We start from the raw sequence: 7,782 nt of genomic DNA on the forward strand, positions 1-7,782 counted from the left end.
AGTAGTGTGAGGTGTCACACTCCCTATGATGTGCCCTTCCCCAAATTGTAGCTTTTGCAGGAATCATGTTAAGAATGCACTGAGTCTCTGTATCAGAAATATAGAGCTGAGCAGCAGCTCAATTTCAGATGGCCACATCAGAAATAAGCCCTTTTCTGTAGACAGAAATGGTCTAGCAAGCATCCATGATGTTTCTACAATTTAGTCTACAGAGAAGTGTCCTCAATGTGTAACTATTCCAGATCTGAGTTTTCTTTTCTGAGCAGAACTTTGTTAGCTTTTAGTTTGTCACAGTTACTGAGGGTGAAATAGCCCAGACCAGGTTTCAGCTTAGAGTCAGGTGTAGGCAATTAAGCATCAGGATTCCAAAAAAGCCAGCAGCTTTTCTTTAGCAGCATATTCAAAGCCCAGATACCTCAAGGCCAGATAGCCTGTTCCAAGTGCAACTGACAAGTGAGGCTTCTGACACCCTTTTTATCTTGTCAACCTTAGAGTCCAAAAAGACCCATCCAAAAATCCCCATCAGGCTGGAAAATCATCAGCCTTAATGGGTCAGACATCTGATTTTACAAACACTCATTAGCTACTCAAATCCACTTTGTAAAACTCCAAAAGTGTATTTCATCTGAAAAGTGCCTCTCTTTTCATGTTGTTTCCTTTTTTTCCAGAAGTTACAGTAAGCAAAATGTATAATAAATATCATTAGTTACAGAGACTTATTTTATTTTCAACACTCAAAGGGAAAAAAAATTCAATCCACCTACCAGCGGCAAAAGGCAATTATGTATTTGGGTGTCCCACTAATACTTTTTCTTTGCAGCTTTCTCTGACTGGGATGATCCATCCAGCATTTGTGAAATTACAAGCATATGACATACGTGTGTGCTAAGTCGCTTCAGTCATGTCCGACTCTGTGACCCTATGGACTGGGTCAGTCTCCTCTGTCCATGGAATTTTCTGGAGTTATTTGCTATTTCCTTCTCCAGGTGGTCTTCCCGAGCCAGGGATCAAACCCACATCTCTTAAGTATCCTCCATAGTCGGGGTAGGGGTTGGGGGGTTGGTTCTTTACCACTAGCGCCACCTGGGAAGCCCCAAGCATGTAAACATATAACTTTTTCCATCGATTTTTATCCTACATCCAGATGCAATAGCCACAAAATATAAAGTGATTTAAACGCCCCCCACCCACCTTTAAATAGAAATTTACTCAACCCTCTACCAGTAAATTTAACATTTACAGGGTTAACATTTGCACTACCAAGGAAGACTCTTAGCTAGAATTGGACAGGGGAGGAGGGACAGGACTACTGTAACAGTGATGGTAACTAGGCTGAAGAAACGGCTGGAATGGTTTTGTCCCTTTTCCCTCTCTGGTTCACTTTGCTCTAGCCATGGGAACTGAGCTAACATTTGTTCCTTCTACTTGGAAAAAAGAGCTATATGAATTTGTAATATTTCTGGGTCATCTAAACTCACCTTTGGGAATTTAGGGGCCCTTTCTCCTCCCACATGAAGGGAAGAACAAAATACAAAAAGGCATCACCTTTCCCCACTGCTGCACTTTCACACTTTTTAATACAGGCTGTACTTTCTGCCCTCACTTTAGCCAGCACAACCCAAAATAGCCAGGAGCTTCAGCAAGCCAACTCTTCTAGAGTTGGATCTATCATTTTCAAATTCCATAGGTAACTTCTACCTCTCAAAAAATACTGCTGTTTCATCTCATGCATGACTCAAGAGCCAGCCTAGTACTAAAGCTGTATTATCCCTCACTCTTTCACCTTTACTTTTCTCAAATAGTTTTTGCCATACCTCAGTGATTCAGAGTTGGGCTAGCAAATCCTATTTCTGACACCAACTGAGTTAAGGGTCCTTGAGACGACTCTCCTCCAAGGTTTGATGACTTAATTGGGAGGAATGACAATGTTCAGCATATAGCTGTACTCACAGCTAAGATTTATTACTGTGAAATTATACAAAACAAAGACAGCAGACAGAAAAGGCACATGGAGCAAGAATATTAGAGCCCAAGACTTTACTGGGCAGGAAAGGAGGGTGGCCACTGGTCATTAGGCACCTTCTACTTAACACATACCCAAATTCCAGACTCCTAGGAGGAAAGCAGGTATTCAGCATAATCCACACTGGTTGTACAAAGATTTTAGGTACAGTGAGCCACTCATCAGCTCTGTGGATGGTGGGAACCCTCCCCAGTCAGACACCAGCAAAAGGCCAACCTTGTAAGCAGGACTTCCTAAGGATAAGCAGGCTCGGATCTGCTATATTAACTCTTTCCTACACAACCCCGCTGACCCTTAATTTAGCTGGCATAACCATGAGGCTTAGGCATCCTTAGGCAACATAGTGTACCCAGGCCCCCAAAAAGCCTAAGGTGACAGCACAGCCCCCGAATCTGAGATAGCCACATCTTCACAGTAATTACCTGCCTACAAGATTCCATTAATGCCCAGTGTGATAGGTTGAATAAAAGCCCCCAGAGATTTCCAGGACCTAATCCCTGGAATTTGTGAATGTTCATTTATGTGGTAAAAGGGATTTTGCAGATGTGATTAGGTTAGGGATCTTGAGATGAGGATTATCCATCTGGGCCTAAATGTAATCACAGGTATCCTTTTAGAAGGAGCCCCGAGGGAGATGTGACTAGAAGAGGAAGCAGGAGAGGTAATGACGGAAGCAAGAGACTGAAATAATTGAGGAAGGGGTCGTGAGCCAAGGACTAGGGAAACCCGCCAGAAGATGGAAAACACAAGGAACCTGATTCTTCCTTAGACCCTCTAGAGGGAGGGCAACTGTGCTAACGCCTTTATTTCGGTCTAAGAACTGTAAGACAAGATTGTTTTAAGTCACTAAGTTTGTCATATTTTGTTACAGCAGTAATAGAAAAGAATACACCAAGTCTTGCTTCTTTTCTGGAAATATCATTTCCATTTAATAATGCATGCTTGCTGGGCAATACCCACTTTGTTGGCATTTTTAAATTTTTGACCTATTCCAGAATGGGCATGTCAGAGAATAACATATCATGTTATTACTTACTTAGTTGGCTTCTCAGTGTCCACCAGCACTCAATAACAGGTTGATAATTTTCCCTCAAATAGAGTATACCAGGCAGTGACGTTGGGAAAATGCTGTGTCCAAAAGCCCAGTGGGCACCTCTGCCTAGTGCACAGATAGAGTCTAGTAACTGTCAAGCACCAATACCTGAAGCTCAAAAGGCTCATTAGAACTAACCAGTCGAAACAGGAGAGCAGGCTGTATAGCCTACCAGATGGTTTTCTAAGTATCCTCTTACTACCACTTCCTTAACCTGTTCATCCCCTCTCCTCCATTTGCCTGTACAGCTCTACTGGTTTCACACAACTGGGATGAAAGAGCCAGGTGGGCTCCTCGTTGTAGTCATCCCACTAGCACTGTTTAATTTGTGGCATTTCCTCACTGGGAACATTCCTAACAATCAAGAGAAGTGTATGTTCGCAACACATCTATCTGTTCCCGCATTACATTCAGGGGTATCAGATACAACCACTTGGGTGTGTTAGCTTTCCAGTGAATAAAAGATAATACAGGTAAGTTTCCAGGGCCTCTTTCACCATAGATAAGCAGGTCAACTCTTGACAGGAGTTACACATCTGCGAGGACATGGTAGCTTTATAAGAAACATAGTCCTTTACTTGGCAAAGGCATTATTTTTTCTATGACTGATGGAGGACTTCAGTGTGGTAAATTCATCTTCATTGTCCCCCAATTTTTTTTTTTCCAAGAAGGCTCTAAATTTTGTCAATGTTTATTAGTCACACCTGCTGGCAAGCATCTGCTAACACTGCAATAAAGACATCAAATCAGAAACTTTTGATTTGTCAACCAGCAGACACGATTTACACGGGGAACACTTTGGACATCAAAAAAACTTTTCCCCTAACACTTTATAAGCATTCATAGCACAAAAAAGTAACATATCATTTAGATTATACATTTTTACAATGGTAACATTTAACTTGACTCAGAGCCTTCACTCACTGGTTTAGCCCAAATTCCATTCAGACACTGTTTAGAGAAACAAAGACTGAGGAGTTGAACATAGATACTTCAGGGATTATAACAGCTGCCCAAAGACCAAGTCATTTCTTCAGGGAGTTCAGGGCAGAGCAGAGGAGGTCAGCAGTAGCAGGATGGAAGTTTCTTAAAGCTTTAGAGGTCAAGGTTAAGAGGGAGGGAGGGACAGGTCAGAGGGTATGATGGGAGCAGCTCCACACAAAAAGCACAGGTTTGTACTTACTTTGAGATTTATGAAGCTGTCTGGTCAATTTCAACAAACAGCTAAGATACCATTCAGGAAACTGGCTTCAATCCTACCTCTGTAAGCCTCCAAATATTCACTAATAAGCATACACCAACCCATACAGTCTGTTTTCAAGTATGACAATAGGAAGAACCTTACTTCTCCTTCTTGTCCACCATTTAGGCAAGAGCATGCACCACCAGATCCTAGACAGTCGTCTTATAGCCCTTAACCTGTCCCATGTACTCCATCCGTCTTTCTTCCAAAAAGACTTCCTAATCTTACCACCTCCAGAATGAATGCCAAGTAACGCTGACAGAGTAACAAGGTGCGAGGCCACTGGGGAACTAGCATGGAGCAGTTCCCCCTACAACTACAAAAATCGATTTTAATTTGATTTAAACATTGTTTTTACTCTGATGACACCAACAATAATGCAGAAAGAGCTCCGGAGGTATGTTCAAAGTAGCACTCACCTATGGCTTTTCTTCAGTTCCACAGTCTCTGAGGCAGTCAATAGTGCTTTGTCAAATGCATCCTTTAGGTTTTTCTGTGTGAAACACTCCATGTATTTGACAGCCTTCAGGTCACAGGCATTTCAGCAGTCTGAGGAGTGAGGCATTTCAGCAGTCTGAGGAGTGAGACATTTCTGTTTTTGAAAAGTTTCTCGATAATAGAGGGTATCCCATTTCTGAGATCAATTTTGGTTCCAATGAAGAGTCTTCAAACAATGGTGAATTATCTCCGGTATCCACTTTTCTCTCACATTTTTCAAATAAAGGCTGAAGACCACTGAAAAAGACTAGAAATATATGTTTGTGGATAACTGAGGTGTTGTTCTGCCAAGTATTTTTTGCCCTGCAGGATCAAAAAGTCCATAAGTGTATAGCTTTCACTAGTAACTGTGACTGCATAGTTATCAGAAACCACAGCATATATTCAGACATTAATATTTGTTGTCTGGCATACCAACAATACCATCACTCACAACACAAATTGTCTGCATTGCTGAAGTATTTTTTACTTCACTTGAAATATTCCAAATATAATTTTGAGTTCAGCTTTTTCACCTGATTTGAAGGACCTACCTGTTTTTATCAGCCTGAAGGGGGCCCAATAAAAAACGGAGTGTAAGGGGGTTTACGCTTTAGTGGAGAGGTGGGCCAAACTGACCAGATGATGGTGGTAAGATCACATGCGGGAAGCACTGCAGAAAAAGTCTTAGCAGGAGTAGCAAAGTTCAGCTGGCAGCTCACTCCACCAGGCTGACAGTCCCAACAGGAGTGAAGGACAGTGGTGGAATCTAGCTGACCCGACTTCCCTAGCTCCAAAAGTGAGCACCTTCTGGTGCCTCCAGAGGCCTGCGTGAAAGAAGCAGTGTACATATGACTCCACCACCGTGACAGTAGCAATTGTCTGGGCGAACAAATCATGATCCCAGCTAAAAAAAGTGGGTGGACCATTGTACAGACAATGAAGGTGTCAACCGCCAGACCGTTGTTACAGAAACATTCCCCAGGGGCCCAGCGTTCTGTGAGTCACGTGACGTGCACAAGAAAGGTGCATAAACGTTAATCACTTGACCATCAACGGCCACAGAGAGTGTCTTACCCCGACACTTGGTGCCACGTGAATCTCCATGGCCTAGAGTGGTACAGTCACGTTCCTCTGTCCAGTTCCCTCCTTCCCGCTTCACTGAAATAAGCACTCCCTTGGCCTAATTTCCGGCCCCTGAGGCCCGGGAAGCCCTGACCAGGTGAGTTGAAGAGAAGGGAGGGACAGACATGAAGGGAGCTGTGGGAGGCGCCTTGGCGCTGCACCTGACGCGTCCTCATAGCTACCTGGACCCAGAGGTGACGTGTGACGTCAGAGGCGCGACGTCAGAGCCCGCGATATGTGCAGTATCGCGGTATCTATTCTGGACTCGAGGAGTCCTACTGTCTTCTCCTTTGCGCGAGGAGATGATCTTCATTATCTCCATACATACGAATACATTAAAGACCCAGTGCATTTAAATTCTAAATGCCTTCAAGAATCACCATTGAAATTCGACACATCATGATACTTTTTGTTATTTCCAGAAAAACAGAATTCTTTGACGCTCTTTAATTGGTGTAAAAATCTGTAAGGAAACTCCTTGTAGTCCAATTTACCATTGGCTCCCATATTCTTGGAATATGATTTTTTGAGGTTATTATTACAATATTTTCAACCTATCCTGTGACAGATTAAACACCTAGCTCCGAAAATTCTGTGATTTTTAGTTCCAGTATCTTCCTGGTGTTTTTCAACTATACTTCAAAGCCCTATTTTTCCCCTAGTTTTATTGAGACATAGTTAACATATAACATTGTATTGGTTTAAGGTGTACAACACAATATTTTGATGTATATATAGTGAAATTATTACCTCACTCATTTTTATGTTATTTTATGTTATACATTTTTGCCAAGATGGTTTTCAATAATCCTACAACATGCAAAATAAGTTTGTTCATTTCTGTTAATTTCCAGGAGTAAATACTCAGAAATAACTGCTACATTGGAGCCATTCAGAAAAGTATTTTGTATAAACCAAAATTTATTGACGTGCTGAGAATAATTTCTTAAATGCATTTATTTGGGCCAGTGAAAGTTATATGCAGCTCAAGTTTTTTGGTTTGTTTCATGTTCATCTAACTAGTTTCTTTCTCAGATAGGTGAAGGAAAGTCCAATAAAAAATCTGCAGAGCTCTATTTGAACATGATCCAAATTATCCCCTAAACATTGCTGCCACTTTTACTTTAAACTTCCATGTGTTTTTCTTTGTGATTTCTGGGTAATGATATATCAGACTGTATACTTAGGGCTTCCCTGGTGGCTCAGTGGATTAAGAATCCGCCTGCCAATGCAAGAGACATGGGTTCAATCCCTGATGTGGAAAGATCCCACATGCCATGGATCAACTTAGCCCATGCACCACATCTACTGAGCCTGTGCTCTGGAGCTGAGGAACTGCAACTACTGAGCCCACACTCTGTAAACTACTGAAGCCAAGAGCCTAGAGCCTGTGCTCCACAACAAGAAAAGCCACTGCAGTGAGAAGCCTGTGCACCACAACTAGAGGGTAGCCCCCACTCGCCACAACTAGAAAAAGCCTGCAAGCAGTAAGGAAGACCTAGCACAGGTAAAAATAAATAGATAAATAAAATTATATATATATTAAAAAACCATATACTGGAGATTTAGAATTATTAAAATTACCCATGAGTGAATGAATCTTTGGTGAATGATGTAAACTTTTGAAAAGCACACTTTTTAATATAAAAGAGTTTCATTTGTTTGTTTTTGTTTTGGCTGCACCTCGAGGCATTCAGGATCTTTGTTCCCTGGCCAGGGATTGAACTGGGCCCTCAGCAGTGAAAGTGCAGAGTCCTAACCACTGGACCACCAGGGGATTCCAGCCTCTGTTTTTAATTTAATAATAGTGTTGTTTACCAT

At 41.9% G+C, this 7,782-nt stretch overlaps 1 long non-coding RNA gene across 1 annotated transcript; it reads right to left on the bottom strand.

Annotated features, from left to right (window-relative positions):
• Positions 1-1,258: 1,258 nt before the first annotated feature.
• On the bottom strand, positions 1,259-6,161 carry LOC112447747 (uncharacterized). The gene is made up of 3 exons (XR_009495542.1): positions 5,391-6,161; positions 4,779-5,104; positions 1,259-3,182 (listed from the first exon to the last, which is right to left on the bottom strand). It is a non-coding gene; the product is annotated as an uncharacterized lncRNA (long non-coding RNA).
• Between the last annotated feature and the right edge of the window lie 1,621 nt (positions 6,162-7,782).

This window comes from Bos taurus, chromosome 8, assembly GCF_002263795.3.
Source record: "Bos taurus isolate L1 Dominette 01449 registration number 42190680 breed Hereford chromosome 8, ARS-UCD2.0, whole genome shotgun sequence".
Classification (NCBI taxonomy): Eukaryota; Metazoa; Chordata; class Mammalia; order Artiodactyla; family Bovidae; genus Bos; species Bos taurus.